At 36.6% G+C, this 15,784-nt stretch overlaps 1 protein-coding gene across 2 annotated transcripts in view; it reads right to left on the bottom strand.

Moving 5' to 3' along the window:
* The window catches only part of FIGN (fidgetin, microtubule severing factor), a 104,994-nt gene that overhangs the window by 66,416 nt on the left and 22,794 nt on the right, over window positions 1-15,784 (bottom strand). The window lies entirely within an intron of this gene.

Below are 15,784 nucleotides of genomic sequence, written 5' to 3'. Positions count from 1 at the left end.
GTGATAGGAACTTGCTGAAGACCAAGTTCCCAGCAAGAGACACAGGGAGAGTGACCTTTGAGCGTAACTATAGTTTTGTTAGGATGTTAATTAAAATCTATATTGATCCACAGAGGAAAGTATACAATAGAAAATTGGGATATACTATGTCTGGTGCTGGAAAGTCATTCATAAGAGTACTCAGGCTCCACATGAAACACAGTGCTATCACTGACACAATAAAGGACCCAAAAACTAAATAAGTTTCATGGTCATGACAGTACTATGGTCACTTGAAAGACAAGGTGGGGAACTATGATTCTGTTCTAACTCAACAGCATAAAGGGTAGATAAAACGTGGGACATGTATTACTTGTTTATAAAGACTTTAAGGGAGAAGTGACTTAAGCAAAATCCTTTAACAGAACATTCAATAAAAGCAATATGCCAACAACCTTGTCTAAAACCTCCTGCACAAAATCGTCAGAATCAGATATATTTGCCCTATTTTTTTTAAACAGTAAGTACGTTTTCACAAAAACAAAACACAATCTCTCCCAATATTTAAATGAGAAGACAGCAAATTGCTGTGTCACAGGGAGATTTTCTCATTTAACTACCTAATTTTCAAATACCTACAAGTTAACTACACATATAATGCACAGAATTTACATGATTTGCCTTTCTTTGAATGGCTGGAAAAGACAGAAGGTTTCAGAGTGATTTTGTTAGAGGATGCTTATATAAGCGTGACTATATACAATAAAGAATCAAAACATATGGTAGAAATTGCAAGGTCCAAATTGTTAATCCAACAAATGGATGACCAGAAAATGCAGCATGTATTTACAGTGTTGATTAGGGCAAGAGAATTGAGAACATCCTGAAACACATGGAGCCCAACAATGCAATATACCCAACCAATATTTATTGCTGCCTCTCTAGAAGCAATTTCCATTTTGATGTGTTCTCTCACACATGATGTTCTGAAACAGTTAAGTAACATGAAAAATACAGGTTCAAGACTATATCTGTCACAGATGAAAATACAGCATTTATGCAGCATTACATAATAAAGCCACTGGTTTACAGACCCAAGGTCTTCTCAGGACTGCCACAAATCTACATATTGTCATATGTGAGAGATTTTTACATTTGCTTATGCAAATTAAAAAGAATCCACACTAATGACCAAAACAAAAATAAAACCATAGTCATTGAGTCTAAAGGGCTGAGGAAATTTAACAGTGACATTTGGTTGTGGCAAAGGTCACCTATTAGTTCACAAAAATCTCCCTGGAAAGCCGCCTATCGTAGCCAATATTTTATAGAGAAATCAAGAACCAAGTTAAAACCATCTGATTCCTAAGGGTGTGGGGGGTGTCGGGGGGGGAGCCGGGGCGGGGGGCGTTGGGAAGCAATACTGAGGGTAAATCTGCATTTGTTCTGAACATAAAAGACAGCAGAATTGTGAGGAGAGGGAAAAATGGTGGCAGTTCTTTGCACAGTTATTTTGGAAACTAGGAATTAATTAACTGCATCAAACTGTTTACCCAACCACTGTATCTAGCTAAATTTCTACTATGCTAATGTAAGTGAAATCATTAACACTGATTTTTGCCAAATAAAATACCGATTTCGTGGAGATAATTAATGCTAAGCACGGAGCTCCATAAATTTATGGAACCCAACAAATTTAGGTAAGAAATCATATGGCATGCTATCTGCAGCAACAGATGACTGGACTGATGATCCTAGAGGTCTCTTCCACCCTTGTTTTCACAAATTACTACATATAAATTAAGATACCGATTTTCACTAGTAGCTTAATCAAGTTCTGGACATGTGTATTTAGAGTTGAAGCATGAATGCATCCTCTCAGTACATGATCCAGACTATAAGATGATTCTTTCTGCTAAAGTCCTGTACACCACCATAGCTATCCCTCTCTCTAATGCTTTAATCTAATGGCACAATTAGTCCAGTTAAGGATTAGACATTATATTCAGAATTTCACAAGAGTTCTCCTACCCCTAAGTATCAGAGAATGCAAACAATACATCACCCTTGCATGTCTTAGTAGGTAAGCATTAAGTGTTTTCTACCATATATAAAAATTGGCATGCAGAGATAATACTGCCAAAAGTTGTACCTAACTCAAAATTTTGATACATCTAAATAAATTTGTAGATGCACAACATTAGAAAGTATAAATATACACATAGCTATTCACATCTGTATATAATCCCACATTCTAGAATAATACATTTGACAAAAAAACACAAAAAACAAAGGCGGCAAATACTCCATAATTTACTAGTAGCATGCATTTTTTTAGAACACTTTATCAGGTCCTGATTTAACCTACCTGACGTTTCTGTAGAGCTGGAAAGTATAGACTAATTTTAAGGCACTGAAAGTGAAGTAACCAAAAAAAATTACAAGAAGGCACCAAATCCCAGCTCTTCCAGTTTTTAATAGAGAACTCTAACCCACTAAAAAGCTACAGGTCTTATTTTGGGATAGTATCTTCAGTTTTTGACCACTTTTTCATGGAAATCTCTCAATTCCCCCATGCCATGAGGCAAACAATATATCAAATCTAAGGAAATCTAAGGAAACCACCTGCACTTTTTAATAGCCTTGCCTGACAAAGAATAGGTCTGGCAAAAGATGAGACACATAAATGGAAAACCATTCAACATTTGAGAAAGGTGACTAAATTCACTAGCCTAGTGTCAACTTTTACTTCCTAGGTTTGTTTTTCGAGGCTTTTTTTTTAAAGGCCATTCATGAAATATTAGAGATGCCTGTCTTATATAAATGTTGTGTCCTCTGACATCCACTCAGTGAAAGATAAAAAGATGGTATTAAGTTTTAGCAGTGAAGTGAAATGTTGCATGGTGCAAGGTGACCCAGTCTCATTTAACAGATTACCAAAATATAATCAAATAAAACCTATGATCTTTACACTGGCAAAAACAGTGCAGCAAGAGGACAAATGTGATTTTAAAAACTTAAAAGACCAATAGAAATGAATCATGTATATTTTTGCAATGTAAGTGAGTCCTCTGCAGCTATCCAGTCCTTGTAAGAGCATCCATATTGAGGGCAAATTTCAGTACAGGCAGGTTCAGCTTTCCCTACAATTTTTTCCTGCCACGATATCTAACTCAAAGCAAATATCCCAAACTCAATTAAGCTGTTTGATTACACTAAAAATAGTCCTTGCTCTTCATCTTATTCTCAGTAGCTGCTGACAGATAACTCATGGTTCACAGGGAATGTATTGTCTAACTGCATTAATCCACAGCTGGGGGAAAAAATGGGAAAAGAAAACTCATACCAGTCTGATGATGTGTGTACAATTCAATTATACCACAATAAACTCTCATGGGTTAAGACTACCAATAGAAAACTTTAGGAAGCACAGATTGTGGAGCAGATTTAGACTTAATTGATAGAATTCTTCTCACACAGCTTGTTTTTGATTGCTACCATGATTTCCATACACCTTTCTCTAATGTGTTTTCTGATAGCTACTGACAAACTTGAGATATTTTCATGATGGACTTTGGCTGTAATCCACTATGGCAATTCCTCCTTTCCTAAGCCCTCACATTTAGTCCTTCAAATCCATTCACTGAGAGCTGCCTCAGCTGCCACTCTGATTGCAATGCCTCCCAGACCCTCATCAGCTCACCTCATCTATCCACTGTCACACAAACTTGGGCTCGATTTGTTGAAATGGAGGAAACTTCTCCTAGGGTTGAATGATGTAATTTGGGGCTGAAATTAAGTGGAGCTTGCAGGTTTGGATAGAGTGTCGGGTGAAATTCTGTCAAACAAATCCCGAAAAATAAACCAAAACGTAACTATGAATTTATGCCTGTATCTTGCAGGGAACAACTCCCAGCAAAATAATTTTGAAGAGTTATAAAATAATCATAGGAGACCTTAAGCAGCATAAACAAAATTATATGAAATTTTTCTAATTTTTTTAATATTTTTAGATTAATTTTTAAAATTAATTTAAATATGCTTTTGCAAAGAAGATAAGGCAGGAGATAAGAAGAGTTAGTGAGGAGAGAGGTGACTGAAGCTGTAGAGTTAAAATGCTCACGAACATTCACAACTTCAAAAATGGACTATTAATACATTGGGAGATCTCTGCTTAGATTCATGCCACTAAACACAGGGCTTAAGAGCCTGAAAAAATATCCAAACATGTGAAAGTAAAAAAAAACCTCTGTATAATAAAACAGCAATAAAAATCTCTTACCAATTATGCTACTGTGTTCTCAAAATAGGAACAGTGTCTCTTATGCCCTAATTTTATCATTTCCTTTGCCCCATGTTAAAACGCCAGTGTAATTATCCTTTATAAAGGTTGACTGAGGTCCTGGTGCAAATCTGCTCAGGGTGATAATTTAGCTGGCTTTTTTATTTGTGGAATTTAGGCAAGAATGTTTCAAGCTCTTTGTCAAAATAACTGCTTGATCTGCTTTAGTATTTTTTTAATTGTTAAAAAAATAGCATTTTCTAATAAAGTGAGAGAGAGTAAGGTTAAATACTCCAATTACCAACTTACAAGAAGAGTGAAACATAAAAGTTGCACAAAGTGATTTCTAATTTTGATGTACTTGGAGTCAATTCTTAATATTGAATGATACCTGGAAATGTAAGTCACAGTAGCATGATATTAGGGAACATTCTTTGACGTTTCCACAATGCATTTAAGTGCTGCTGAAAATGTTTTGTTTGTCATTAGTAATTAATAAACTTATTACTTCACATTCTAATAACTGTCAAAGTGCCAGACTTCAGGCAACACAAAAACTTCCATTTTAAGAAGAGAGATTTCAAGTAACTTGACCAAATAGAAGATCTGCAGTGCTGAAAACTTAACTGCTTTTTCCTAATTACATGAGCTGGCCTAACAAGTTAAAAAACAAAAAACCAAAAAACTAAACCCAAAACACCAAAAAAACCCTCCAACCAACCAATGCATCCCCAAGTACTCTACATCAGAGATGTTGAAAGGGAATTATTAACATGGCTACACTCCATCTGGGGGAGAAATCTCACTCTCAAAAAGTCGAAGCTTCATTATCTACTTATTTAAACCCTATTGAAACACGGTTTTCCTGACTGAGGCTTTTATTGCATAAGCAACACAAAGATTGCTCCTAAAAAGCCATCCTGTAAACAATGAAAAGCAACTGAAATGCTACAAAAGCAACTGAAACTTGTGATGGTTTCTTCCAGTCATACATTTGTTCTAGTTCTCTCTCCAAAAGCGTTTGACTTAGCAGAGGTACAGCTCTTACAAACATAACACAACTGCACTTGCTGCCTCTCCGTCTCTCGACATCAACCACAACCACCACCATGAGACAGGAAAAGCCCCAGAGCAGGTAAGAGAGCGAGGACACTGCAAAGGTGACCCTCAAAAGATGCAGACAACCACAGTGTCCCACAAAGACTGTCCCTCTCAAGCATCTCCTGAGCAGGACCACAGGATCTTTCAGGCAAAGGACAACCATAGCAAAACCCTTGTCTGCATTCCTCAAAATCCCTCTGCCATTCCTAGTGGTCACAAAATATTGCCAGGATATAGCAGTTCTCTCTCTTTCCACCATAACAGTTGTACTTTTGAGCCCTACAAAAAAAACTCCAATCAAACAAAAAAACCGCCACACTTTTTTCTTTCCCCCTAAAGTCTACCATTCTCTTATCTTCATCTTAAATACAATATTTTCTTCTGGCAGAACATTTTTTCACGGTATCATAAGTAAGACTCTTTCCATTGAGTGATTCCATGAAGACTGTGCCTTGGAAGGCTCTACTTTAATAATTTTTTCCTTTTAAAAACTTTCTAATTGAGTACTCATAGCAGTATATGCATTCCTATGAAAAAGTCTACATAAATTTATTGGAAATTACAATTTTAAGACATTTCCAATCTATGAAATTTGACAGTGGAAAAATATTACTTCTCTTGAAGTTGACAGTGATTAAAAAAACTACAGAAGGATTATCACTGCCTATTAAATGTGATAGGATTCCATAGTAATGGTTCAAACTTTCTTATTTTATTCCTATTAGATCCATTAGCATATTTCCAGCTAATAGCTAACAATTGTCCACTGAATTAAAAAAAGACTCTCCCTAAAACTGCTTCAATGGCTAGATATTATGGCAATCAGTTAAAACTCTCCTATTTCTCATCCAATGGCTTTACACACTGCCAACAGTTACATCTCTTAGGAAACTAAACACCCAGCTGAGCATTGCAGCCTGTTTTGCAGAGCCTGTGGTGGTGTGGGTGCACTCTGTTCCTGTCTCAAAATCCGCAGCTCCTGCAGAGCTCCACACTTGGGGCATTTCACACTGCCATCTACTACAGACCTATGCCAAGAGACAGACAGGCAAGTCTTCAGTCCAGGCTTGCATGGCTCTTGTTACAGCCATGCTAACAAACATACATTTTTTTTTTCAGACAGATCTTCCTACCTCACTGAGCTCTCCTCCAGACCTGTGCTTGATGTTTAGGTACCTGCAACGGCCAATGGACCTCAACTGCCCAACGCTTTAGTGAGCAGCCTACTAGAGCTGCTTTGTGGCAGCTGCAGCGCTATGCAAGAACTCAGATAACTTATTTTGACCCAGTTTATCTTTCTCCAGGACAATAAATTAGTTTGGGGTCCCCCTATTATTTTGCGTTCTTCTGATAGAAGGCAAAATATTTTTCCACACCAACAACTACATTGCAGTAATGTGTGGTCCATTATTGTAAACCACTATTAAACACCAGCCATTTTGTCATAAGATCATGCAATCGCCTTCCTTGCTCCACAGTGACAGTCAATGTTCTCTCTTAAAGAGAAGGATACCAGCTTGGTATAGTTATGTTACATTTTTCCTCTAAATTTCATTTCCGTGAGTACTGCCACAACACATAAGTTACTCTTAATGTTCTTCTAAGTGTTAGTAAATGCTATTTAAAGGATATCCACTTCTTAATGCATTGGATTTTCTACTTTAGTGGTTGTTCATCTGGTACGATTTCTTAATGGACTCTTTTTAAAAGAACTAAATTGTAATTAATTGCACTCCATGATTATACACATGAAAAGGATTGGTTTGAACTTCTACCCTTGACATACACCAAGATGAAAGAAAAGATGCAGGTTATGGCTTAATAGTTTTACTTAGATAAATGGTGACATTTCTTAATAGAACTAAACAATTCTGTGTTTTGTTCAGCCAACTCTTTCTTCTTCTTTCATTAAACTGTGTCAAGCAGGTACCAGAATTGAGAGGGACTCATGTCACTCAATGGAAACATGTCAGCATTCAACACCTTACTTTGCATGGAATAGTTTTCTACATTGAAAAATTCAACAGGACGCAACTGTTAAAGAGCTTTCAAATATTTATTTAGATTGGTTGTCAACCTTTATCATAATTATCTTTTTTTTTTTTCTCCCAGTTACTGATCTTCACCTTCTCAGAGCAGACTGAAATGTCATGTAGTTGGTCTGTCCATGGGAGAGCATTCCAGAACATAAAAAACCAAACCCCACACTGCTGCTGCTGTTCATTTAGTTCTGTTTGCATCCAGCTGGGATACTCTCTACAAAGTATTCTCACACATATATTCCTATGAAGTGCTCACTATGAACAATTTTAAACCAGTGGCTAGCTTTTAAATATCTGAGAGTAAAGAACCAGTGTAGTTGAAGACAGAGAACCTGAGCTCAAATTTTTCAGATTCTTGTCATGTATTAACAGGAGGGCTGTTTTGAACTTGTCAAACTAAGTCTTGGAACAAGAGACTTGGAAAACAATGGGTTCTTCTTATCATGACACTCGTTTTTCCGGTCTAAGTTTTTCAGCCATAATGATCTGGACTTCTGTGGACAGATTTCCAACAGATTCTACCAGAGAATATGAACATGCTTCAGAAATCTAGATTCAGTGTAAAAAAGAAAGCTGCTGCTGTGTCACCAATCTTCTACTGTCTGAACAGAAAACAATTTCAAATACACTAATAAATCCTTTCTGGTTTTCCCTCTACCTTTTCAAAATGTAACCCTTTTACAAGATCACCATGTAATCTCATCTGACTACCACAAGAATCACTGTCTGCTAGATCACAGAACTACTCAAGCAACTTTCCTCAGCCTCTATTTTAGCACTTGAAAAATAGGGCAAGACTTCTGGAAAAGTGTGTACAAATGCCTGAATTTGAATGACTGACATTTTTATATTGCTTTGTGTGTATCAGCTATATTATGGAAAGAACAGAGTCTTATAGGAAAGTCCAACTACAGTACAGCCTGAGGCATAATTTCTATAGTTTAATCAGTGAATCACTTAGTATCACCAGTTCCCTTTTCCTTGCTCAGTACGCCAAAATTGTTCATCTCTCCAGAATCATTCAGCTAAACTTACTTCATCACAGTAGGAATATTAAAAAATAGCTAGGCTTCCTGTGTCTATCTATCAGAACTGAAATACTGTGAATGGTGAAGTTTCAATTTATTGCTGTGCCGGTCCTGGTTCAAGAGTATAACTGAAAGGCATATGGTTAACAAAAAAACCTGCAACTGCTTTGAACGCTATCTCTGAGCCCATGAACATACATCAGTGTTTTTATTCCCATTTAGCAGGGGCATTTATCCTTAACAACAGCAACAGATCATGAGCAAACTCTAAAAAAAACCAAACCAAAACAAAACAAACAAACAAACAAACAAAAAAAACACCAGAAAGGAAGTTGGATTTCCCGTTTATTACTTAAAATGTGCTCTCCACAACTGACAAATTAAAGGAGAGCTTTATGAGCATCCGGAGAGAAAGGAAAAGGAGCTCAGCAGCAACTGTGCCAGCCCCATACGGCACCATGTGCAATATGGTCCTGAGATGCCCATGCAGTGCTCCATTTGTAGAGCTGGATGCAAACCAATTCCTGCAGCTCAGGACAGAGGATGGAATGAAATCAACCCCAGCTCCCTGCAAAACCTGAATGTAGCTCCCAGAGCCAGCAGTCTGTGCCCAAGACAGCACAGGAGCAGGACGCTGTGAGGGAGCCCAAACGCTGCCCCCAAGGAAATTTTGGCTTGCTTAGAGCAGTGGGGAATTCACCTCCAGCCAGGCGGGAGGAAGAGCACATTGGCCCCTTTCATGGCTGGGTGAGCTGCCACAGCCATGGTTTCCAAAGGGAAAAAAAAAAAAAAAAAAAAAAAAAAAAAAAAAAAAAAAAAAAGAGAGAGAAGAAAGGCAAGAGAACTGTTTCTCCTGACTTCACCTCTGTTGAATTTAACCGCATTCTCTTCACCCATGCTCTCCCAATACGGAGACCTGAATCTCAGCTAAGAACCTGATGCGTTAAAACTATACAGAAAACAGTTCAATACAAAATTTGCATTCAAAAACCGTAACAAAAAAGCAAAGTGAAACACCTCATCCACACTAGCATCAAAACTGAAGTGAATTCACAACAAAAGCACATCAGCAACCTTCACTGGAAGTATGAGAGCTAAGAATTTTGCTATTGTATCTTAAGTAATCATTGTAGTACTTAATAAAAATAAGAAGTTCATTTCAAAGTTGTGTGCTGAAGTATGAACAACTAAGCTAGAACCAAGTATCCCAGACCCAAAACGACTTTGACATGGAAATCTTCTGCTCACTTAGGAAATTATTTCAAAACATATTGCCTAAACTTTGCTGAAAAAGGCTCTTCCAATTAAACACAAAGGTCTGCCTCCTGTTTTAGAGCTAAGCACACGCACACTTACCAGTGTGATCAAGGCTTTAATCCTTCTTCTGGTGGGCTCAGTAATAAAGTGGGGATAACCATGCTTACCAACTTTGTAGGCTGTTGTCAAAATTAACGCTCACAGAGCAGTCAGTAGGTGAAAATCATTATGGCTCCCATCCTGCAATTGCTAATGCATGGACTGCCTGCTGCACACATACTGAGCTTGGCAAAAGCTAATTGAGTCCTCTGAAGGTGCAGCAGTTTGTTCAGGCCCCATCAATAAACTGTTAAGAGTTTAAAAAACAAAACAAACCAGCACCATACTAAATGTGAACACAGCACAACTTTCGAATGATCCTGCAGACCACAGCCTCTGGGGCTAAGCATGGCAAAGGAAAAGCTTTTATAACAGAATACAATACTGGGAGGTATATAAGTGTTGTATATATATAGATATAGATGTATGTACAGGGATATAAAAATACAGCTATTAAGCCAGCTATTCAGTATTACTCTGTGGACACACTTCCAAACACATACTCCCAGGCAAACACAAGCCAAAGTGCAGACAGCACCTGAGCTACAATAAATCAATAATTGTATACAAACAGATGAAAATACAGACACAAAACTGATACACATTACTACCTTCCCTGAACTTAACTCTGATCTGGAAGACAAGTCTGGAAAAAAAACTCTACCTGATTGTTCATTTTGAAGAACGTAAATGAAATTAAGGAAAGATCTGAGCCAAATCCATTTGCTCATCAATATATCCTACAAAATCAATTTAACTGATGTCAAACCCAAATAATTCACCTGACGTCACACTGGAGAAGCCAACCATGAACAACTCATGAATTATTATTTTGATCCAATTGTTAGACCCAAATTACAGCAAAAACTGCACTTACTACAGCTGTTAAAGCAGTGACCCTGGCAGAGCATGCTTTTGTGCTGAACTTTTTATATCACCAAGCCTATTAATCAGGTGGCAGTTCAAACTGATGCGCTTTATATAGTTGACCCTGGCCAGTGCTTTAATTACTTGGTATTAAATGGTAATTAAGACTTTTCCCATTCAGGTTTAATTCAAAAAAATTTAGTGTAAAATCCAGTAATTTAATAAAGAGTTGTGCTCTTTACTGTGCTTCAGCCTGGACACTAAGGATGCAGCAATTTACTATTGACAAGCACTAAAGGAGCAGGTCATTTCACAAGTATAGTGTGGACAAAGGTGAACCGGGCAACTGATGAAATCTGTGGCCAAGGCGAAATAGCAATCTCTGAGCCAAATGGTAATAAAGTTACTGAAATGAAGCAGTGTAGCTTCTGAAGTGAACTGTCATAAGGAGGATACAGGCTCCAGGACAGCTTGGCCAAAGTAATTAAAACTTTATTCCCTGAGAGCCAATCAAAGTGGCTGGCCCTACATCTGATTTTACATAAAGCAAAAATAGGTGTGTAAGTCGGCAACAAACACCAGCAGTTGTAGCTAGCACTCTATGAAACAGCATCCACCTCTCCAGAAGTATCTGCAAAATTTGCAATAAGTGAGGCAAAATTAGAACCATGTTTTTAAGGTTCTTTCCTGAATTATTGAATTATATCTCCAGATTTTCTATGACATGCAAAAACCAAGTAGAAATGCAGACAAATATCACTGTCCAACATCCCTGCTAAATCAAAGACAATTACTTCCCTCAATAGCTATTAAAGGCAGATAGTTTAATCATTGGAGAAGCAATCTAGTGCATAGGAGTCCAGAGATGTAGGCTTAACTCACGGCTCTGCTACTGACCTGCTATATGACCTTGGGCAAGTCTCTTCACATTTCAGCGCCTCTTTGTGTCCCTATTAACCTTTGTGCGTCTCAGCTATTTAGAATGTAACCCCTCTGACGCAGAACAGTCTCTCACTACATGTTTTTACAATACCAGCACAACAAGGTCACCATCTTGGTTGAGACCTCTAAGTGCTACAGTAATCCAAATAAATAAGAACAATATATTCAATTATTCACTTAGATTTATTCAATTTTCCCATAACATCTGAATAGCTGAGACATCACCACATATTAAAATGTACATCCTACACCCTTTTAATTTTAATGTCTCACCTGTTGTTTGTGTAATTGAAATTTGTATTGATTTTCATAAAGCAAAGAATACCTAATTCACTGCCTAAAACACAAACAATGGAATAAGTCATTGGTAACCAAGTTATTCAGAACACATAGGAAATAAATCATGTGTCTGAAAGGAGAAACAAGAAGGTCCACCCAGTATAAAGTTTGACTCAGCAAAGCACTTAAGCATATCCTTAAGTTTAAGCATGAGTAGTCCTTCCGAAGCTCTTAAGCTAAGCCTAAATAACGAACTGGGGCTTTTCAGAGTTCAGGGAATATTCCATAAATGATGTGAAACAATTATAACACAATCATGAATTACCTTAACACACCTTTTGTGAAACTGCAATATGAACAGATCCCCAAAAAAGGGAACAAAAATATGCCTTCCTTTAAAAACTGGTGATTAAACAATGGATGTTTCTTGATACTAACCATGCTCCCCAACAAGCACACACTACACCTTCATATGCAACTCAATGAGTATTTCAATTAAATGCATTTTCTTTGTCTACTTAACCTGTACTTTGAAAGTGTTTAGATGCAGGAAAAATTTAGCACAGCTATTACTATCCATAACATGCTTTCTTCAAAAACATTTTGCAGTCATGGTACATTTTTCACAAATTCTGTCTGTATTTTAAGAAATATTCAACCTAAGCAAAATGAGGTAAAATACAGGCTACAAGCAGAACCTAGAAATAAAATTAAAAATGAAAAGCTAGGAATTGTTCACTAAGAAAGTTACCTAATTTATTTACCTAGCAGCCTGAAGCCAACAAACAACAAATATCATAAGATTTGGTTACTTAAGCAAGTTTGTAAAATGGAATGCACATTGACAGGAATCATTCTTCTTTTCTTGATTCAGATATAGATACTTGAGTATGCTCACCTTCAATTCATGCAGTTTAATTCTGACTCTTTGGAAACAAAAGCAAACAAAATATGAAAACCTTAAACACTCCCAACTGAAAATTGCTACACAAGCACCAGTAGTAGAAAAGAATTGTAATTAAAAATGTACTGACCACAAAGGAAGCAATAAACAATCATTTTAGCAATGCAACCTTTGTAAATCCACTGAAATTCTACCCAAAGACTAAAGCTTATGCAGGTATCGATACATCAAAAACATGTCCTGAATGACAATATAATAACCATCACTAAAAGTAAAATAAAGAAAGTAAAAGAAAAACCCATATGTGGCTTAATAACCACCTTTTCAAGAAAACCGAGAGCTCTAGGAAAAATAGCAAAAGTCTTCCAAGACTCATAAATTTTTACTCTCCAAACTCAAGCTTGGGGTACATAATTTTTATTTTTCACAAAAGGTATCTTGTTCATAAGTATGGCATGAAGGTAGGATAAGACGATGGTAAAATTGTTGAGTAGGCTGGAAACTGTACAACTTATTACCACTATAAAGGGACTATTAATTGAAAAAATATTACATAAACCATTTGTCTTGAATATGTAAAGTTTGTAGCAAGCATAAATGCTAGTGAAAAACAAGAGAAAAGACATCAAGAGCTCATGCAATAAAAGGAATGTCCTTAAAGATCTTTTCTCCTCCTGGGAATTTAAATGTAGTGAAAATTTGGGAGATGCAGCTTCTTTAGCAAGGAGCTCAGTTACCATAACTGATACACATTACCAGCTTTAGAATTCTAATTGTGTTTAATACAGTTTCATGTTGCATCAAAGTACAAAATCAATACCATTTGTCCAGCAAACAGGAAAAATGGAATCTATAAACTGCTCTTATTGAGTAATTAAACACCTATTATTGTCATGAGTGGTGAAACAATGAATTTGATAAGACAAATTTTTGCGACAAAACACTGCAGTGATTAATACCTCCCTACGTATTAAATAAAAATGACTGCCTTTTGTGCAGTACTGCTGGCAGAAGAACAGGAATGAGAGAAGTAGTTGCCAGTGCCACAATAACAGGCTAACCTTGAACTGAACTCCTTTCCTCAAGAAATTAAATGCTGTAGCAGGACTTTAAATCCCTCCACTTAGAGCTCATTTGTGTTTCGCGTAACCTGCAGTTCCTGAAGAGAACTCATTATCTTCAAAAGGAGAATCCTTTTATAATTTCTTTACAAATGTGTATATTGTTTCTGCAAAAAGTATTTCATATCAGAAAAGGGATAAGAGTATTAGCAGTGTAAGCGAGGCAAAAAGGCTCGTATCATTAAGACACCGTTTCTGCTTCCTGGGAATTCAAACGCCAACTACAGTGGTAGGAGAAAACGAATGAGAATGAGGTTAAAGAAAATGTACCTTTACAGCAAAATTTTAATCTGTTAGATTGATGCTAAACTGCCTTGGTCTTTCTGCTGCTATATGCTGTATTTCTATGTATAGACCTCCCTCCCCCAATGCTCTTCGTGGAGCTTTGGCTTCCTATTTTTCTTTTCACTTAGAATGATGCACTAGGAACAACTATGGAGTACAAAAGATGAATCTACGGATGTGACACTTGTAAAGGGTAACCCTATTTCACAAGTGAGATGGGACAAAAAAGAAAGAAAAAAGGCCACAGAAGCAATAACTGCGCACTGAATTACCATTAAATTGTAAGATTTACAATCCAATGTACAGTAAGTGCATATCTAATGGAGTTTGTCCTCTAAAAGAATATAAAGTAGATCTTTGCAGCATATGATGTATGCAGGTTATTTTTTTTTTAAACAGGACACACAAAAAACAGATGTGCACATAAATTCCAGAATTTTTATACATATTAGAACTGAGCTAAAGCCAACATTAAATATGATAAATGCAATATGATTAGTAGGATCTGGCTTTGTATTTTCAAAACATGCTCACATTCTACAAAGAGAGATAAAAGATGACTCTAAAACAGTCAGTCAATACTGCTTTCACAGATATCATTGGTAAAAGCAGATCACATATTATAAATTCAGTTTATTGCTCTGATCTACTGGAATTCAATTAAATGACTTTTTGTAGGGGTTGGCAAAGCAGCTGCTGACCATTTCCAACATCTTCTAAACAAAATATCTGGACAGAAATTTCAGATCATTATTTATTACTACCGCCTTAAATTACCAACAATATTTATTTTCATATAATGAATGTGGTATGAATAAGGCTCATTCACAGCACTATTATTCGTAACATGTTTGTCAGTAATTTCACTGCTCTTATTCATATGAGCATAACTGTTGAGTGATTTAAGTTTAGAAATAAGCAAGGCATGTCAAACAATTATTTAAATAGAAGCAAACTTTTACGTGAAATACCAGGCATATTGCTATTATACAATATTACGAGGGTATCAATAATCACATATTTTACAGGATGACTGTGGAAAATTCTAGCCTGTAATAAAATCCAAAACTACCAAAGACACAAAGGAACTTTCAGCTGGGTAAGTAATTCAAATAGCAACAAGGCATGTAATATTCAGCTCCCTTAATTTAAGTTTTATTTTTTTTAGCTAGGAACCTCAATTTTCCACAAATGGCATTAAAACTTTCATTCTCTTACCAAAAAGGAAGCCTACCACACAAATTTTACCATTATCTGGCTTTTATTTCAGAGGATTAAAAAGCAACGCAGAAGATCAGCAACGATAGCCTTGTTCTCTTCAACCTTAGTGAATCAAGTTCACTGGAGGTGAAGCAGTGGAATTATCAGTACAAGTGGCTGTGTCATCAAAGCTTTCTGAGAGGTAGTGTATGGAAATACCTAAACAAACAGAAGCGTAAAAGCTGTCTGTATATGAAAGGGCTCTCCCAAGGCTTTTCATTAAAACAATTCCAATTGCAGTTTCACGATGCAGCATTATATTATGTGAGAAATATAAAATCTTGACATTTTTCTAAATGTGAATGGGTTAAAGAACCTCTCCACGCTACAGTGAGCCT

Source organism: Chamaea fasciata, unplaced genomic scaffold (assembly GCF_029207755.1).
Source record: "Chamaea fasciata isolate MVZ Bird 193981 ecotype frontalis unplaced genomic scaffold, bChaFas1.0.hap1 SCAF_8, whole genome shotgun sequence".
NCBI classification, from domain to species: domain Eukaryota; kingdom Metazoa; phylum Chordata; class Aves; order Passeriformes; family Sylviidae; genus Chamaea; species Chamaea fasciata.
Note: the sequence above shows the minus strand (reverse complement) of the source record. Positions and strands in the feature narration are given on the sequence as shown.